The sequence below is a fragment of the Ochotona curzoniae genome, unplaced genomic scaffold, assembly GCF_017591425.1.
Source record: "Ochotona curzoniae isolate NIBS_2020 unplaced genomic scaffold, NIBS_Ocur_1.0 contig_1588, whole genome shotgun sequence".
NCBI lineage: Eukaryota > Metazoa > Chordata > Mammalia > Lagomorpha > Ochotonidae > Ochotona > Ochotona curzoniae.
In genome coordinates, this window is record NW_024465131.1 from 140,389 (window position 1) to 160,208 (window position 19,820).

The window sequence follows — 19,820 nt, forward strand, 5'->3', positions numbered from 1 at the left end:
GAAAAAAAGAAATAGTAATTTACTGTTCTCCAGATATTAAATTAGGTTTGGCAAACTTTGTCTAATAGGAAAAAAATGATATTCATCTTTGGGACACTTTAAACCGATGAGGAATTCATAAGTGCAGATGTTGACTTTGAACATTTGTAAAATAAAGGTGTTTGTTTCACCTCTTTTTAAAAGTTTATTTTTGACTTTTATTAGAAAGTCAGATATATAGAGAGGAGGAGAGACAGAGGAAGATCTTCTGTTCACTGACTCGCTCCCCAAATGGCCACAGTGGCCAGAGCTGAGTCCATCTGAAGCCAGGAGCCTGAAGCTTCTTCCAGGTCTCCCACATAGGAGCAGGGTCCCAAGGCTTTGGGCCATCCTTGACTGCCTCCCAGGCCACAAGCAGGGAGCTGGATGGGAAGTGGGGCAGCCGGGACATGAACTGATGCACATATGGGATCTTGGTGCATGCAAGAAAAGGACTTTAGCCACTAGGCTACCGTGTTGGGCCTTGTTTCACCTCTCTCTACTGCAAATACACTATATAGTCTTTGTGACTATTAAGTTCTGAGTGGGTGAGGAGGTGTGCACTGAATTTCTCACTAAAAAAATCCCAAACAGCATATACCAGTAATGTTTTTATAGCATTTAATAGCATACAAAGCAATCAATCATAAATTACATTTTTAGATAAAAGGATTAAAATAATGATAAAATGATTTGTAAACTACCTCTTTGTCCTCTGGGGTTTGTCCTTTACCAGACCTTATATCAAATTGTGCATGGTTTTCATTAAAAAGATGATTAAATGAAAGTATGCTGTGATTTATGATTATCAGCCCAGAAACAAACCTACCCCTCTCTAGTGCCTTGATTTTCTTGATCCAGGTGCAAAGGAAAATCTCTTCAGGGAATGTTGCCGGAACAACTAGGTACTGACAGACAAGTGACCCTGGGCCAACATCCCATCCCATGCAAAATTAACTCCAAATTAATCAAAACCTGAATGTCAGTGCTAAAAGTAACTTGCTTGACCTTGAATTGGTCATACTTCCTAAATCTGACACAAATCATTATTAACGAAAAATACTAAGTTAGACTTTATAAGCTGAAATATATTGAAAACTTTCAAACTGGGGCCAGCATTGTGGTGCAGTGGGTCAAGCTGCTGCCTATGGCACCAGCATTCCATGTCGGAGCACTGGTTTGAGGCCTAGCTTCTCTGCTTCCAATCCAGCTCCCTGCTAATATGCTTGGAAAGGCAATGGAGGATGGCCCAAGTCCTTGGACGCCCCCCGGCAGCCACAAAGGTGACTAGCATAGCGTTCCAGGTTCCTGGCTTCAGCCTCGCCCAGCCCCAACTGTGGTAGTCATGTGAGAAATGACCCGGCAGATGGAAAGTTTCTGTCACTCTGTCTTTCAAATAAGATAAATCTTAGCCCAAGTTGACTGTGCCTCTTAAGCGCACATATTTGAGAGTTTGTGACACACATGCTGTTGTATGTTTTCTCAGAGGGAGCGTTGTTCCCTTTCTAATCTCGGTCAGCTTTTCAACTTGAAGCTACATTTCCACAAAGGACACAGACAGGTAAAGGTCCATTAGTAAGTTAGCTGATACTCAGAGGCAAAGAAGTGCAATCCAAACCCCACAGCCCGTACTCGCTTCGGCAGCACATATACTAAAATTGGAACGATACAGAGAAGATTAGCATGGTCCCTGTGCAAGGATGACATGCAAATTCATGAAGCGTTCCATACCATATAAAAAAAAAAAAACCAAAACTCACAGCTCTTTCCACAATGTGTTTTCTTTATCTGAAGCAGTCAGCAATTAAAATAAAGCACTTTTCTAAATCTTCCAGAAAGTTCACTTTTTTGGAGTAAGCCCAGACAAGCAGAATGGAAGCCAAAAATGGGCTGTTTTTGCAGTCATTCAAGTGATGGAAAGCAGAAACTGTCAATGGAAAGTGTTATGTGAATGCTCTCATTCAAAACAACACAAAACTAAAACTTCAAAGGAAATATACAAAATCCAGTAACTGTATGAAAAGATGATTAATATCTAATCATAAGAGAAATACGAACCAAACCACAGTAAGATATTGTGTAATATCCATCAGTGTGGTTATTAAAAACAAAAAGGGTGGGCATTTAGCCCAGCAGTTAAGGCACTGGTTGGTTTGGGTTATCTGCCTCCCCCGTCAGTATCTGAGTTCTGTTCCTAGCTTTAGCTCTTGGCTCCAGCTTCCTGCTAAGGCAGACCCTGGGAAACAGCTGTGATGGGCTCCGGTAGCTGGTTCCTGCCACCCATGTGGGAGGCCTGGATGCTGTTCATAGGTCTCTGCTTCAGCCCGGTCCTGTCTTGATCACTGCGAATCTCAGAGTGTGAAGCAGCAGATAACCCTTGGTCACTCACTCTCCTTTTTCCGCTCCTCTGTACATCAATTTCTCCCTCTGTGTGTCCGTCTTCCACCAAATAGAAATTTCTCAAAATTTGAAAACATTGCAGCAACTAAGCTATTTGCAACACTGGTGTTTAAAATGTGTAGAAGGGCCCGGCACGGTGGCGCAGTGGTTAAGGTCCTCTCCTTGCACGCCCCGGGATCCCATACGGTTCTAATCCCGGCAGCCCCGCTTCCCATCCAGCTCCCTGCTTGTGGCCCGGGAAGGCAGTCGAGGACGGCCCAAAGCTTTGGGACCCTGCACCCATGTGGGAGACCCGGAAGAGGCTCCTGGCTTCGGACCAGCATAGCATCAGCCGTTGTGCTCACTTGGGGAGTGAATCATCGGACAAAGGATCTTCCTCTCTGTCTCTCCTCTCTGTATATCCACCTTTCCAATAAAAAATAAAATAATTCTTTTTAAAAAAAGAAAATGTGTAGAAATTGGAACCTTTGGACATTGCTGATTGGAATTCTCTATAAAATGGTACAGCTTATGTGGGAGACAATATGATTGTTCCTTGATGAGTTATATGCAATATCATCTTATGATCCGACAGTTTACTCCAGATAACTTAAAACATCTGTCCACATGAAAACTACACACAAACACTTACAACAGTACTATCCACATACCCAAGAGACAGACACAACCTAACCAGATATTACCCAGTAGTCAGGTGCTGAGAAGCACTACACCCTGGAAGAACCTTGGAATCAACATGCCAAGGGAAAGAAACCAGACCCAACATCTTACCTGTTTCAGTTTCTGTGGCACGCCCAGAATAGACAAATCCACCAAAGTAGATGTAGCTTAGTAGCTGCCAGAGTGTGTAGGAACAGGGCATGGCTGCATCCGCATGGTACACGACTTCCATTTGGGAAGGCTTGAAACTGCTGGAGCTAAGTGGTGGTAATGGCTGTGTTATACACATCTCCATCATCATCCCAGATTCTTGCCGTCACAGAATTCAAGAGTGTGATTTATATAGACACTGGACATACTCACATATGAGTGTGGACTTCCCAACACAAAGAAAAACCCATCAAGAGTGGGCAAGAGAATTGCCTATTAGGAAAGAGAGGGAGAGAATGCCCAAGTTGGATACCCAAGAGTGATCAAAAACAAAAGAGCCCCTCCTGTTTTATGAAATGGGAGGTGGGGACTGGTGGAGTTCAGAGAGTATGAAGCTTTTTGAGGTTTTCATGTCATCCCCACACAGAGGTTTGCTTCCACATGCCCGTCATGATGTCTCCTCCTACCCGATCCCAGAAGAGACACATCTGAGAAGATGAGCACATGAGATGGACAGCTAAGGGGATCGTTACAATGCAGAGCTGGCAGAAATTCCAGCTCACCTATTTCTGTCTAACTTCCTGCCTACATTAGCCACCAATCCATATGGTCACTTACAATTTTAACTTAAGAATTAAGCTCTTTAGTTGCACTAGTAACAGTACAAATGCTCAATAAGCGTAGGTCATCGTGGACAGAACAAGAAGAAATATTTTCTGGAAAGCACTTGTCTAAATCAGAAGGCTCTGAAACAATAAAGCCCTCATGGAGCAGCTATCACAGAGCAGGCAGCACTTCACACGCCTACGACTCATGCTGCAGTTGTAACTCCAGTACATCGTCTACAAAATCACCATGTGATCCGTCTATTGCAGAAACCAACTACCATAAAAAACTAAAACTTGGAATGTAATGAGATGACCTTCATTTCAGGATGATAGAAGGTCTTGTGAGGACTTAAGCTGTGACCTTGTAATGTATGGAGATGTTTCGGGAAATGTAGGTAACTTTGGTACAATTTAGTGAGGAAAATATGAGAAACATGAATGCTGGATTGGGGGTGGGTTCAGGCTGAGCTAAGCCACAGCATCCACTGTGTGCAAAAGACTCAGGGAGCATATGGGCTCTGCCTGGCTAGGCTCCAGCAGAGCTGGTACATGCAAATGCCAGGACTGAGAGCAGGCCTTGTGGGGGTTATTGGGGATCACCCTGACTAGACCACAGAACCCACTGGTGTGCATGAGGACCCAGTCTGTGGCAGGTTGGCTGGGCTCAGCTGCAGCACCTGGCATACCTGTGGGAGGTTTGGGGCTGAGGCAGAACTGGCCAAGCTGCATCCACAGGGAATTGCACTGGCTGGTGCAGGTGACAAACCAAACCTGACCCTACGCTGGCTGCAACACACAAGAGTTAAGTCTGAGGTCACCCCAGTTGAAGTGGGCTCCCCAACTAAACCACTGGACTCACACCTTGGCCACAGGGAAAACACACATGTGTGGTCCAACCTTGGAGTGCATGTGTCGGGACTGGGGCTCCTCAGGTTCTGATGTCTGTGCAGGAGACAGCATGTTCAGAAGCACACGAGGACAGGATGGCCAGCTCATCTAGGTCATCAGGGGTTGTCAACTGCCTTACAGAGGATGGAGAGCTTTGATTCATTCTCTTGTGTCTGTGGACACGCTAGGGTGGACTTTGTCAGCCAACAGGCTTTGGAAAGATTCTCTCAGTCCTGGACCAAGACTAATAAGTGTTCGGGCTGTCAAAGCTACTCCAGTAACAGGTTTCGAGAAATCTGTCCACATCAGGGTCTCTGCGGCATAATCCAATGCCCAGCCCGTCCCTGGGCGCTGGAGGAGTGACAGCAAGGAACATAGCCTCCCTTACTTCCCTGGGAACACAGGAGGAATAAAAGAAAGAACGTGTCCCATCCACCTTCCTCTGCCCTTGAACCTGCCCACCCTAGTCAGAGGTCCACAGGGTGTGCATCCAACTCAACTAAGTAAGCAACATGAGAAACAAAGTTCAACGTTTTTAATTGAGCAAAAAAAGAGGATGTGACCTGGATGCCGAGGCTGGTGCCAGGCAAGGACACTCATGAACGGACACAGAGCTAAGCTGCAGAAGACTTGCTTCTTGGAAGAATGGAAGAACAGCGGTGGTGCTTTCTCATTGAAGTTCACAAGGATCCAGAAAGTAGGAATATGAGGGATGAATACTCTTCCTCCCTGTTGTTTTCAAGATTTCATTTTCTTGGGCCTGGCGTGATAGTGTAGTGGTTAAAGTCCTTGCCCTGCACACACCGGGATCCCATATGCGCACTGGTTCTAATCCTGGAGGCCCTGCTTCCCATCCAGCTCCCTGCCTGTGGCCTGGGAAAGCAGTCGAGGACAGCCCAAAGCCTTGGGACCCGGCACCTGCATGGGAGACCTGGAAGGACTCCTGGCTCCTGGCACCTGGCTTTGGATTGGCTCCAGCCATTGCAGCCACTTGGGGAGTGAACCATCTGATGGAAGATCTTCCTCTCTATCTCCATTAGCAGGGACCTGGTGGGAAGCAGAGCAGCCAGGACACAAACCAGCACCCGTATTTGATGCTGGCACCACAAACCTAGCCAAATATGGCCTGGGTCCGGCTCCCATCTCTTCCCCATGTTATGGACATTAATTCCCATGTAAGGAAGGCAGATGAGTTCTCACAGATCAATGTTGAACACAGAGGTAATAACTTGTTGTTAAGATTTTTGTTGTTGTTGTTGTTATTTGAATGGAAAAGTGATAAATAGAGAAACAAAGAGAAATACACACTCCCCATCTGCTGGTTCACTCCCTCAAATGGCCACAAGGCCAGAGGCCAGGTCAGCGGGAGCCAGGAGCAGGGAATTCCATCTGGGGCTTCCACATGCATGGTGGGGCCCGAGTTTTTAGGCCACGTTCTGCTGCTTTCCACACCACATAGTAGGATGCCAGATCTGAAGTGGAGCATCCAACTCTGCGATTGGTGCTTGGATACGGGATTCTGTCACCACAAGCAGCGACTCACCAGGCTGCACCACAACATCCACCCTGGGATGGTAACTCCTTCCTCTGAGTGACGACCTCTGCTGTGACTCAAGGTGTCCCACTGCTCCAAGACCCTGCCTGGCTGCCTTGGTTTACAATCCTTGATTGGAATGGCAGTGAGTCTCCGCTATGAGCATTCACACTAGTCCTTTCCCAAGTACGCCAGTCTCGCTAAATGTTGTAATGGCTGTGCGGAAGCCATGTCATGCCTCATTGAACATTAGGGATTTGGCTGTGAAATAGTTACATTGTCTGGGAACATCCTCCAATGCTCAGTTTAATTGTTTGTTTGTTTTTGTTTTCCTTTTAAAAAGATTTATTTATTTGTTGGAAAGTCAGATATATAGAGAGGAAGATCTTCCATCTTCCACTCCCCACCTGACAGAAACAGTTGGAGCTTAGCCAATCTGAGGCCAGGAGCCTCTTCTGGGTCTCCCACGTGGGTGCAGAGTCCCAAAGCTCTGTGGTTGTCCTTTATTGATTTCTGAGGCCACAGTCAGACAGCTGGATGGGAAGTGAGTGAAGCTGCCCGGATTAGAACCAGTGGCCATATAGGATCCCGGTGCGTTCAGGCAAGGACTTTAACTGCTAACCTATCATGCCCGGCCACATTTTGTTGTTAAACAAAGAGACAGAAAAGGAAAGAAATCATGTGAGTGGTAGGTAGCCAACCACCTAAGCCACCACCTCAGCCTCCAAGATGTGTCTTAGCAGGGATGGAGGCAGAAAGGAAACCCAAGCATTCTGGTACCATTTGGGCCATCTTCCACTGCTTTTCCAGGTCTCCTGATACGGCAGTGGATCAGAAGTGGAACAGCCAGGACAGCCTTACAAGTGTCGCTGAACCCCTTTTACCACAATGCTGGGCCTTTCAGAGCAGTTTTAACTGTAATACAAATTTGACATGGGCCCAACGCAGTAGTCTAGTAGCTAAAGTCCTCACGTTGCACATGCCAGGATCCTCTCTTGGCGCCAGTTTGTGTCCTGGTGGCCCCCTTTGCCATCCAGCTCCCTGCTTGTGGCCTGGCACCCTGTGCCCATGTGGGAAACCCAAAAGAAGCTCCAGAATCCCTGGCTTCAGATTGGCTCAGCTCCGGCCATTAAAGAAACTTGGGGAGTAAATCAGTGGACAAAAGCGTTTTCTCTCCTACTCTCCTCCTCTCTGTATATCTGATTTTCCAATAACAATAAATAAATATTTAAAAATGTTTAGGCCTGAGTTAGCAATCCTAAACCAGGAGTCGGGAGCCTCTTCTGGGTCTCCCACACAGGTACAGGGTCCCAAGGCTTTGGGCCATCTTCAACTGCTTTCCCAAGTCACAAGCAGGGAGCTGGATGGGAAGTGGAACAGCTGGGATTAGAGCCAATGCCCATATGGGATCTCAGTGCGTGCAAGGGGCAAGACTTTAGCCCTGAGGCTACTGCGCTGGGCCCTCCCAGATGCATTTGCAATGTTTGATGAGTTTGTTGGGATGGAATGCTGTCATAAGTCAGGAAGCACCTCTACCGCACACTGGGTGGCTTAGAAACTGCAGAAGGGAATTCTCATAGACCTGCAGGTTAGGCAGCCCAAGCTCTGCAGATCTGGTATCTGGTTCACAAATGTGCTTTCAAGCCACGGCTTCAGAGGGCAGAAAAGGAGGAAATGCCTCTCTGAGTTCATCCCATTTGTGGCTCTAACTCATGAGCTCAATCCCTCATGGTCTTAATCCCCTCCTCATGTCTTCTGCCTTATACCATCATGTCAGTGGAGAAGGGTGTCTTTTATCATTACTATTTTCATTGCTATTATTTGAGAAGAGGAGAGAAAGCCCCTCTCTGTTGGTTCGCTCCACACAATGGCCCCATGATGGCCAGGGCTGAGCCGGGTGGGAGCCAGGAGACAGGAACTCAACCAGGTCCTGAACATGAGTACCAGGGCCCAGCTGCTTCAGATGCCACTGCTGCCTCCCGGGATGTACACCAGGAAAGCGGAATTGGGAGAGGAGCTTGGACTGCAACCCAGGCCTGGCACAGGAGGCAGGCATGCTGGCTGGCATCTTCACTGCCCTGGCGTCAGGATGTAGCTGGGAAGACCACAAGTCTGGGTTTTTCTCTTCTGTATTGCAGTCCAAGGTGGTTAAGAGAGCAACTTTCGGGCCCGGCACGGTGGCTCAAGTGGTTAATGGTCCTCGCCTGGCACGCCCGGGATCCCATATGGGCGCCGGTTCTAATCCCGGCAGCCCCGCTTCCCTTCCAGCTCCCTGCCTGTGCCCGGGAAAGCAGTCGAGGACAGCCCAAAGCCTTGGGACCGTACACCCGCGTGGGAGACCCGGAAGAGGCTCCTGGCTTCGGATTGGCATAGCATCGGTAGTTGCGCTCACTTGGGGAGTGAATCATCGGACGGAAGATTTTCCTCTCTGTCTCTCCTCTCTGTATATCCGCCTTTCCAATGAAAAAATAATAAAAATAATAAATCTTTAAAAAAAAAAGAGAGAGCAACTTCCACAAGCCCAGACCATCCCATCGTGCCCAGAACAGAGCAGAGAATCCTAAGCCAGGCTCTGCCTATCAATGCCCTGTGCAGAGCAACACAAGAGAATCCATGTGACATGCCCCAGGCCTCTCTGCTGTGGCTCCTTGGGAACCAGTGGACAGTGTGGGGCCCCAATGGACACTCTCCCAGCCTCATTCTGAGTGGGCACACTCATTGGAGTGATTCAGCACGGGGTCTGGGGACTAGGCACCTAGCTGCATCATAGCACTCACCATGTTTCTGATTTCTCTCTCTGTGCTGGCCTGTTTTGTAACCTGCTGCTTCAAACTCTCATGGAACTGTCCGGACAGAAATAGCCATATTCTCTCCTACATTTCTTCCCATTCACTCTGGATTCCTGCTTGCCTATGTTCAATCATTTTCCTCATTTTTCTCATTTTTCTGAAGGCATCACACTGGACAGTCAGGATGGTGTTGTGGTGCCAGCTGATGCCCGTGACACTGGCATCCTCTGCCAGAGCACTGCTTCAAGATCTGATGCAAACCATTTTTTGTTTAACTCACTTTTCCCTTTGAATAAATCTCAGTCCTCAAAAAGTTGTTACTAGCTGAAGCCTCATCCCTCACCCCAAGCCCAGAGGTTCTAGAACCTTCCACCAGTTCTCAGACATGTGAGAGTCATCAAAAATTCATGGGAAATGGAATCTTGTGATAAATTTATGTTAGTGAAATGCGTTTTAAATGCATGCTTGCAGGAAGACACAAAAGTTTAGAACTGGCACTCTGGCTTAGCAAGTAAAGTCTCTGCCCATAGTGCCAGCATCTCCCACTAACACTGTTTCTGTCCCAGTGACCCACTTTCAACGAGATCCCTACTAAAGACCTGGAAAATGCAGCACAGGATGGCACAAGTGTCTACGTCTGTGCCACCCATGTGGGAGATCAGTTAGAGATCTTAGTTCTATTCTGGCACCTTCTCTCTGTCTGTCTCTGTCTCTTCCCTCTATCCCTTGACTTTCAAAGAAAATAAACACACCATTGTTTTTTAAAAAGTCCATGTAAATGCATGTTATGAAAAAAAAGGAAGCATTTAGAAATGATTCGCACCAACATAACTTTTATTTTCATTCCATTTTGTGTGAACATTTTAAAAACCTAGGTAAAAAATGCTTGGGTTGCTGTGAACTCTAAATGTATGCCTTGGTGGTGCATCCGAGTTGAGCTGTGACTCAAGACTCAACCTAGGCTATCTGGGAATTTCTAGAAGGGGCTCAGCTTGGTCAAGCCCCTCCAGTCTCTGACCCATGCAAGTCTAACAGATTCAGAGTGGTAACTTATATCAGCCACGTGAGGTGAGCAAGAGCCAGTTCACCCTGTACCCACTGCTGCCCATGGCACCCTCCACATGGGAGTCTCAACAGGCCGTGTCATAGAATCATGAGAGTGACCTGCGCCCTGGTCTAGAACAACCAACAGAATCATTCCTCCATGGAATCAGGATTGGGAAGCTGAATTCACCTCCAGGCAAAATCCATGATTTCCTTGAGCTTACAGACCAGTGGGAGGGCTACACTTGATCAAGTGTTAGTCATGGTCAAGGCCGGCACCTCTGAACACTGTCACAATCTAAAAAGCCATCCATGCACAGGAGATCCACGGAGATGGAAGTGAGGACCAGGGTCAGCCACAGGATGGCAGTGGTGGGTGAAGGTTGAGTAACTAACACAGGGGGAACCAAGTCCCCAGGAAAGATTGTACCCAGTGTATTCATGGAATGAGAAGGCAGGTGTGGCTGGAGTCTGGATACCTTCATGTGACACTACCAAGTAGATGTGGAGGTTTACAGAGGCTGAACAGCTGCACACCAGGGACTTTGCGGAATGGGGACCCTATGACATGCATTGAACTGCCTTAACTTCAATATGAAGGGAAAGTGAGTTCATATCTTATATACTTAAAGCTGAGATACCCGAAGTGTCTCCTTGAGTAGCAGCTGTCCATGAGGGGAAAAGAACTCAGGGAGGGCTCGTGTACTTCTAATTCCAAAGCAGCCTGGTTGCCATTGCCTTTCGCACCAAGGATGAGGCACTGTTAGAGACTTCCTGGGATAGTGCTGGGCGTGGGCTCTGCAAGCAGAGGCTCCTGCTGGACATGGAGCTGCACGTGTCCTCAGGCTGATGTGCAACCCAATGAAGGCTGTAGCTTGGAGAGGCGGGGTGGGCAACACGGTCACATTGGTCTCAGAGGGTATCTTGGCAGTGCAAGGGAGTATGGGGCAGAGCCAAAGGGGAAAGTCCAGGGCACAGCTAGAGGTCTTCCTGGCCACATGAACACTAAGAAAGCAAGCTTCTGTGGGAATGAAGATCATGGGGAGACTCTCAGGTGCCTGTGCAGAGAGCCAGGAATCACCCCTGAGCAGGCACATGGATACAGCCCTTCCCTGTCTCCCGCAGGACATGAAGGCCCTGAGCTGAAGGACTGGGTAGAGTGAAATGCAGTTTCCACAAATCCAGAATTGATTCCAGGCAGAGAGACATCTGAGCCAATGTGGGGCTCCAGGGCAGGCATACTACATGTGACAAATAACATGGCGACAAGCAGAAGAGCTCTGGGCATGGACCAGGCATCAGACTGAGTTGTTTTGAAAAGAGACTGATGGGCTAAGGCCAGCAACCCCCTGTAAAAGAGTGTGGTATTTCTCACAAAGTCAGAAACACATTGATGGAACCCCTGCCACTTCTAATTGTCTCTGGCTGGCAGGGGGCTGGGTTGGCAGGCAGTGTCTCACTGCTCCCAGGGGCTCTCCTACCAATAGGAAGTTTAACTAAGCTGCCTTTCCTTCAGCGGAGACCCGTGCAAGCCAAGACAGTAATCAGACACTGGCTGCCTCCTCCCCGTTATGCTGCCCACTGCACACAGCCCACTGTTACCCCCACACCATGGTGGCCCTGCATGGTCTATGAGGAGCTCTGGGCTCCCTCCCACCTTCAGCCTAGCAAGTCTTTCCATCGCAGCCCCTCACATGGGGCCTCACTGTCCTGTGGGACCCACCTCCACTCTCCACCTGCTCAGGCGTCATGCCTTCCCCTGATCCTTCACTCACAGTCCCACGCTCAGGTGCCAAACCCCAAGGCCACCACGGACCCTTCAGCCATAGTTCCTTGGTGGAAAGGACTCCCCTGTGGGGATATGCCCCTGTCCATTTGCGTGTGGCTATGTGGGCCCAGAAATTCTGCAATCACTGCCAAGTGATCCTCCAAATCCCCCTTTCCTATCATCCCATCAAACGTTCATCTAAATGATCAGATTTCACAGCCACGTCACCATGCCACCTTGTGTGAATCCCAGGGTGTCACTAGGGTGGGTCTAACTCTGTCACAGGCAGACATTTAAAGCGGGTCAGACCTGCACTCACTTCACACAGGCCGAGGCCACAAGAGCAAGTCCGTGCGATTCTGCTCTGCGCTGCTCCTGCCTCCCTTGCATCCGTCAGGACCAAGAAGGGACTGGTGCTCCCCGACCATGGATGCGGACCAGAAGCCGCCAGGAATGGAAGTAAGTGGAAGAGGGCCTCCTTTTGCTTCTCACAGTAGTGTTGGGTTGTCTTCTACTTCATTTATTCTTTTTTTGTTTTTGAAAATTATTTTTTAAAGTATTTAGTGTATTCTATTTCACTTCACAAGATAAGATGTACTTGTTTGGCAGGCAGAGTGATAGAGACGAAGGGAGAGCTCTCCCATCCCCCAGATGGCTGCAGGGCTGAGTCTGGTCCAGCCTTCCACTGCTATCCTGGGCTCATAAGCATGGAGCTAGATCAGAAGATGAGGATCCAGGATTTGAACTTGCACCTATATAGGATGCTGGCATTGTAGGCAGTGGCTTTTTTTATTCTTTCTCTCTAAGATTTGTTTGTTTTCATTGAAAAGTCAGATAGAGAGAGGAGAAGAGACAGAGAGGAAAATCTTGCATCTGTTGATTCACTCCCCAAGTGAGTGCAACAGCCAGTGCTGTGCCCATCTGGAGCCAGGAGCCAGGAACATCTCCAGGGTCTCCCACATGGGGGCAGGTTCCCAAGGCTTTGGGCCATCCTCCACTGCTTTCCCAGGCCACAAGCAGGGAGCTGGATGGGAAGCAGGGCTGCCGGGATTACAACCAGTGCCCATATAGAATCCTGGTGCATGCAAGCAAGGCCTTTAGCCGCTAGGCTAGCATGCTGGGCCCAACCAGTGGCTTTAAGCAGCTATACCCAAAACGCTGATGCCATCACAAGGACTTCTGCTTCACCTTTCTTTACAAATATTAGCTCCTTGAATCCTTGTAGAACACTTTGTTCAAGGGTTCTTTTTCTGTATTCTTACAAGGAAGGGAAGAGGCCCCATACCGCTCACTCTCTTGAATGGGGACCCATGGCTGTAATTTTCATAACTAGGAAAGACCACTGCTGACCTGGCCCGTCCACTCGTGGATTCTGATTCAATGGAGGGAGTGGAGGCACTGGTGACTTTCATCCTTCATCTTGGTGACTGTATTTTTTCAAGCATTTCCATTCAGATTGTGTCCTCTGCTTTCTGTGTCTATGTAATCGCTAACATCTTTCCCTAACGATTCCATCAGCTGTGGTGCTTCTGGGTCCCGTGATCCATTTCCCCACAGTGTTGGATCTATGTCAGATTGGGTCATTTTAGGCGGGAGGCTGGCATGGTGCATCCATTTCATATTCTAGGGGTGCTGTGCCTTTTGTCATCATTTTGCTAAGGTCCTCTGATTCTGCTAAGTGAATTGATGCTGGGAGGGTTGTCTTGAAGTATTTGTAAGTTGGGACAGGGCTGGGTATTAGTCTGTGTGTAATTTGATCGTACTACTAAGAATTTTCAGTGGCACTTGGGTGATTGGATTAGGGGATGTGCCAGTGCGCCAGCTGGGAACACAGACTTCTGTGTCAGCCTGGGGGATGTCTGCCATTCCCCTGTCTGGTGGTCCTGATGCAGCCTAAGCAGTTAACACCCATCATGTCCCGGCCTGTGCTGGCACAGGGACTCTCCCTTTGCTCTCCCCCTGCACTGCACCACACTTTACCTCCTGCCTGCAGACGCCTGTCCTGTGTGCCCACCGTCCATGAATCTGAAGCCGGTGATCCATGCGGTTAATCTGGCAACTTACAATTCAGGATAAGGGACAAGGGGATTTGGTGGTGGTTGTTGTTGTTAATAATCTGCAGATGAGGCCTTCCATTCATCTAGAATTATTCGTACGCCTCTATATAAGCTTTTCAAAAGAGTTGAGACATGTTGGTTTCTCGCGTTTTGATTGGCTAAACCTTTAATCTCTTCACAGAGAAGTCAATGATGCAGTTATGTAAAGATTGATTTTTCACTTCTTTTTCTTAGAGTGGAACAAGTCAGGCTGAATCTACCCAAGACTCAGAACAACTACAGGAAAGCGAAAGCAAGCAATCAAAACCCTCAGGTAAAATGTTCTCAAACCTATAGAGACAACGCCCCTGCTCTCCTCCCTCCCCTCCCCTTCCGACACCTGTCCCTCCCCACGACAGACATCCCATCAGGCCCCAGGTGATGGCAGCTCACGCAGTGACAGAGCTGTTCTCAGCGTCCTGGGAGCTCTCCACCCTGTCCACGGCTCCAGTGACCTCACAGAGAAGTGGATGTGAGCCCCGCCTCAGGAGAGCCTGCTCAGGCAGCAAAGGCATGGTCAAAGTTTCGTTCTGCCTCTAAAATGTGTTGTCTGGAAGCTGAGCAGTATCTGGATCCTTGGGTGTCCCAGAGACTGAGTGTGCTGGGCTCCAAGACTGGTTGATGTTGAATACCAGACTTCTCATTTGCTCTTTGATTGATCTCCCACTGCAAAGGTACTCAAAAAAGCTCGTGGGAAAATGCAAGTTTGGTGCAAAAATTTTTTTCCCTTTTAAATCCATGCATAGAAGAGGCCTTTAAGTTTAGGAAAATGCATAGTATTTGTTCATGATTTTGCTGAAGTGGCCTTGTAAAGCCGTGTTGGGGCCTGTTGGTATAGAGGGGGATTCTGAGAATTGCCCCAAATGTGCATGGGGAGTGTTCAAGGTCCATGTTCCTTGCAGACCCACTCACTCAACCATGGAGTGAAGACGAAGTCCGGAGTTTCCTGCAAGAGTGGGAGTTTCTGCAATGGCAGCACCGTGTGGGGAGGAAGAGGAGCTCCGTTGTGTCGAGGGCAATTGCTCAGCGTCTCAAGCACAAAGGCATACAGAAAACCTGGCAGGAATGTCTCTCGATGCTGGTCAGTCTCAAAGACTTATACTGGACCATCTGTGAGGCCAATAAGAAGCCCAGGAGCAAGCCGCTGCCGTGCCCCTTCGGAGACATCCTGCACAGGATTCTGGGACCGACATGGGAGGACAACGGCTCAGGTTTGTCTCGCCTGGCTTCTTCTTCACATCCCTTCAGCAAGTGGCATGGGCTGAGCCAGGTGTCACTGTGTTAGGTGACAGCACCAGCCCCTGCCCCAGGCTCCCTGCTCTGCACACAGCACCCTGAGGATACACCTTCCCCTCTCCTCATCCCTTTCTCCAGACTGCAATGACTTGGCTCATGGGCTATTCAGTATGGACAGGGTGCCAGGGTGAGGGTGTGATCCTAGGCAGGAATTCGGGAATTCAGCACTCCTTGTGCCTCTCTTGCAGATGCTGCCTGCGTTGATGCTGCTGCCCTCCCACCTCCACAGTACCAGCTCTGCACCTTCCAGCTTCCCTTGCAGCAACTGCCATGGGCCCCTGCCTTCTACATGGGTCACCCTCAGGCACCCAGCTACTACGCCTGGAACGGGAATGCCTTGTATACGTGGGTGGCACCATGCCCTTATCCTGTATTTCTTCAGGGAGATTCCAGACCACAGCAACAGTGGTCATGTCAGGGTTAATGTGGCAACAAGAAGATCCTGGCGAGATAAATGATCTGCACTGTGGACGTCACCCGCACTTCAGGATGAACCACTTTGTCTAAGAAAACATAGCCTCTTATACCCAGAAAGAACCTGGGTGTCCATCAAACGGTTCACTAATCCTTATCTTCCCTGAAGCTAGCAATTCTTAGAATAGGGAGACGACATTAACAGAGTCTTGGTACGCTTTTGATTCATGACTTGTAACTCATGGAAAACAAGAAGGAAAGATAGACTAGAGGCCAGAAATGCTGTCTTCTGTTATTGTAACCAGAGGGAGGCGCACAGGAGACATAGCACCGAGGAGTTGGGTCTGCTGCTTGCTGTTCCAAGGTTAGACACTAGCCCTGGCTTGCCAATAGCTCCCTTGGCCACCGACACACTCAGCTCCTCAGGTCAACCATGACAGAGAGTGACACGCAACCCGAATCCACACACGTTTGACAAGTTAGACCCCAGCTTTGTCTGAATGCAGCAGAGTATGCAACTCATGATTGCTTCCTTTCCCAACCCTATGGAATGACAATAAAATGTGGATGAAATGAATGATCTTTGATTTACTGTCTCTGTGCCTCAAGTTCTTACCTCAGGGCTTGATTTCTGGGGAATTACACACATACACAGCACAGTCATTTCTTGGTGGTCCTTGTGGTTAAAGACAGTTCCCTTTGAGATCATTCTAGTTTCACACGTAGTTGTACCAGAAAATGCAGGAGGATCACATGGGTCTCTCTAAGACCTAAGATTGGAGGGCCCAGCGTACTGGCGCAAGTGTTAAGGTCCTTGCCTTGCATGCCCAGGATCCCATATGGGCACCGGGTCTATCCCGGCAGCCCCACTGGTACATGCAAAAGCCAGGGCTGAGAGCAGGCCTTGTGGGGGTAATTGGCAGTCACCCTGAAGTAGGCCACAGTACCCTCTAGTGTGTATGAGGACCAGGTCTGTGGCAGGTTGGCAGGGCTCAGCTGTAGCACCTGGCATACCTGTGGGAGGTGTGGGGCTGAGGCAGAACTGGCCAAGCTGCATCCACAGGGAGTTGCACTGGCTGGTGCAGGTGACAAACCACACCTGACCCTATGCTGGCTGCAACACACAACAGTTAAGTCTGGGGCCCATCGCGGTGGCGCAAGTGGTTAAGGTCCTCGCCTTTCACACCCGGGATCCCATATGGGCATCGGTTCTAATCCCGGCAGCCCCGCTTCCCTTCCAGCTCCCTGCCTGTGGCCCGAGAAAACAGTCCAGGATGGCCCAAAGCTTTGGGACCCTGCACCCACATGGGAGACCCGGAAGAGGCTCCTGGCTCTGGATCGGCATAGCATCGGCCATTGCGCTCACTTGGGGAGTGAATCATCAGACAGAAGATCTTCCTCTCTGTCTCTCCTCTCTGTATATCTGCCTTTCCAATAAAAAAAAAATAAAAAATATATATCTTAAAAAAAAACCTTTAAGAGTTAAGTCTGAGGTCACCCCAATTGAAGTTTCTAGTGGTCTCCCCAACTAAACCGCTAGACTCACACCTTGGCCACAGGGAAAACACACATGTGTGGTCCAACCTTGGGGTGCATGTGTCAGGACTGGGGCTCCTCAGGTTCTGATGTCTGTGCAGGAGACAGCATGTTCAGAAGCACGCGGGGGACAGGATGGCCAGCTCATCTAGGTCATCAGGGGTTGTCAACTGCCTTACAGAGGATGGAGAGCTTTGATTCATTCTCTTGCGTCTGTGGACACGCTAGGGTGGACTTTGTCAACCAACAGGCTTTGGGAAGATTCTCTCAGTCCTGGACCAAGACTAATAAGTGTTCGGGCTGTCAAAGCTACTCCAGTAACAGGTTTCGAGAAATCTGTCCACATCAGGGTCTCTGCGGCATAATCCAATGCCCAGCCCGTCCCTGGGCGCTGGAGGAGTGACAGCAAGGAACATAGCCTCCCTTACTTCCCTGGGAACACAGGAGGAATAAAAGAAAGAACGTGTCCCATCCACCTTCCTCTGCCCTTGAACCTGCCCACCCTAGTCAGAGGTCCACAGGGTGTGCATCCAACTCAACTAAGTAAGCAACATGAGAAACAAAGTTCAACATTTTTAATTGAGCAAAAAAAGAGGATGTGACCTGGATGCCAAGGCTGGTGCCAGGCAAGGACACTCATGAACGGACACAGAGCTAAGCTGCAGAAGACTTGCTTCTTGGAAGAATGGAAGAACAGCGGTGGTGCTTTCTCATTGAAGTTCACAAGAATCCAGAGAGTAGGAATATGTGGGATGAATACTCTTCCTCCCTGTTGTTTTCAAGATTTCATTTTCTTGGGCCTGGCGTGATAGTGCAGTGGTTAAAGTCCTCGCCCTGCACGCACCGGGATCCCATATGCGCACTGGTTCTAATCCTGGCGGCCCAGCTTCCCATCCAGCTCCCTGCCTGTGGCCTGGGAAAGCATTCAAGCACGGCACAAAGACTTGGGACCCTGCAACTGCTTGGGAGTGTCTTTGGCTGGCAGGGGGGCTGGGTTGGCAGGCAGTGGCTCACTGCTCCCAGGGGCTCTCCTACCAATAGGAAGTATATCTAAACTGCCCTTCCGTTCCGCGGAGACCGTGCAAGTCAAGACAGAAATCAGACACTGGCTGCCTCCTCCCCGTTATGCTGCCCACTGCACACAGCCCACTGTTACCCCCACACCATGGTGGCCCTGCATGGTCTATGAGGAGCTCTGGGCTCCCTCCCACCTTCAGCCTAGCAAGTCTTTCCATCGCAGCCCCTCACATGGGGCCTCACTGTCCTGTGGGACCCACCTCCACTCTCCACCTGCTCAGGCGTCATGCCTTCCCTGATCCTTCACTCACAGTCCCAAGCTCAGGTGCCAAACCCCAAGGCCACCACGGACCCTTCAGCCATAGTTCCTTGGTGGAAAGGACTCCCCTGTGGGGATATGCCCCTGTCCATTTGCGTGTGGCTATGTGGGCCCAGAAATTCTGCAATCACTGCCAAGTGATCCTCCAAATCCCCCTTTCCTATCATCCCATCAAACGTTCATCTAAATGATCGGATTTCACAGCCACGTCACCATGCCACCTTGTGTGAATCCCAGGGTGTCACTAGGGTGGGTCTAACTCTGTCACAGGCAGACATTTAAAGCGGGTCAGACCTGCACTCACTTCACACAGGCCGAGGCCACAAGAGCAAGTCCGTGCGATTCTGCTCTGCGCTGCTCCTGCCTCCCTTGCATCCGTCAGGACCAAGAAGGGACTGGTGCTCCCCGACCATGGATGCGGACCAGAAGCCGCCAGGAATGGAAGTAAGTGGAAGAGGGCCTCCTTTTGCTTCTCACAGTAGTGTTGGGTTGTCTTCTACTTAATTTATTCTTTTTTTGTTTTTAAAATTATTTTTTAAAATTATTAATTGTATTCTATTTCACTTCACAAGATAAGATGTACTTGTTTGGCAGGCAGAGTGATAGAGACGAAGGGAGAGCTCTCCCATCCCCCAGATGGCTGCAGGGCTGAGTCTGGTCCAGCCTTCCACTGCTATCCTGGGCTCATAAGCATGGAGCTAGATCAGAAGATGAGGATCCAGGATTTGAACTTGCACCTATATAGGATGCTGGCATTGTAGGCAGTGGCTTTTTTTATTCTTTCTCTCTAAGATTTGTTTGTTTTCATTGAAAAGTCAGACAGAGAGGAGAAGAGACAGAGAGGAAAATCTTGCGTCTGTTGATTTACTCCCGAAGTGAGTGCAACAGCCAGTGCTGTGCCCATCTGGAGCCAGGAGCCAGGAACATCTCCAGGGTCTCCCACATGGGGGCAGGTTCCCAAGGCTTTGGGCCATCCTCCACTGCTTTCCCAGGCCACAAGCAGGGAGCTGGATGGGAAGCAGGGCGGCTGGGATTACAACCAGTGCCCATATAGAATCCTGGTGCATGCAAGCAAGGCCTTTAGCCGCTAGGCTAGCACGCTGGGCCCAACCAGTGGCTTTAAGCAGCTATACCCAAAACGCTGACGCCATCACAAGGACTTCTGCTTCACCTCTCTTTACAAATATTAGCTCCTTGAATCCTTGTAGAACACTTTGTTCAAGGGTTCTTTTTCTGTATTCTTACAAGGAAGGGAAGAGGCCCCATACCGCTCACTCTCTTGA

The 19,820-nt window shown here is 49.2% G+C and overlaps 1 non-coding gene across 1 annotated transcript; it reads left to right on the plus strand.

Annotated features, from left to right (window-relative positions):
* Positions 1–1,646: 1,646 nt before the first annotated feature.
* On the plus strand, positions 1,647–1,753 carry LOC121148574. Its single transcript, XR_005882571.1, has one exon. It is a non-coding gene; the product is annotated as a U6 spliceosomal RNA (small nuclear RNA).
* The last annotated feature ends 18,067 nt before the right edge of the window (positions 1,754–19,820 follow it).